The sequence below is a fragment of the Meleagris gallopavo genome, chromosome Z, assembly GCF_000146605.3.
Source record: "Meleagris gallopavo isolate NT-WF06-2002-E0010 breed Aviagen turkey brand Nicholas breeding stock chromosome Z, Turkey_5.1, whole genome shotgun sequence".
Classification (NCBI taxonomy): Eukaryota; Metazoa; Chordata; class Aves; order Galliformes; family Phasianidae; genus Meleagris; species Meleagris gallopavo.
In genome coordinates, this window is record NC_015041.2 from 66,096,649 (window position 1) to 66,097,039 (window position 391).

Here is a 391-nt window from a genome sequence, read left to right on the forward strand (position 1 = left end):
TTTTTTGCTTGGAGTTGTTTTTCTGTGACAGTAATACAATGAGCGCTGAAATGAGTGACCATTTGTTAGGATCCAGAGATAACTCATATGACAGATGAGCATGTGATTAGATGTATGGCCTCCCTGACAATGCTATTGTAAGATAATCCTTTTCATATTCTTTCCAATTTCCCCCTCATGAAGAACTCTACTGCAGAGAGATGCATGGCTTCTCCATAGTCCTTATGTGGCATGAGTGGCTCAAAGGGCCACTCAGATACAGAGTGGGAGAGGAAGTTCCATTGTCTTATACTTGTGGCTGATTGGCTGATTTTATGTCGGAGGCATATATCAACATTGCAGTAGCTCCTTCAGAACAAAAGCAATTCTTCTAACACTACTTTTTTTTTTT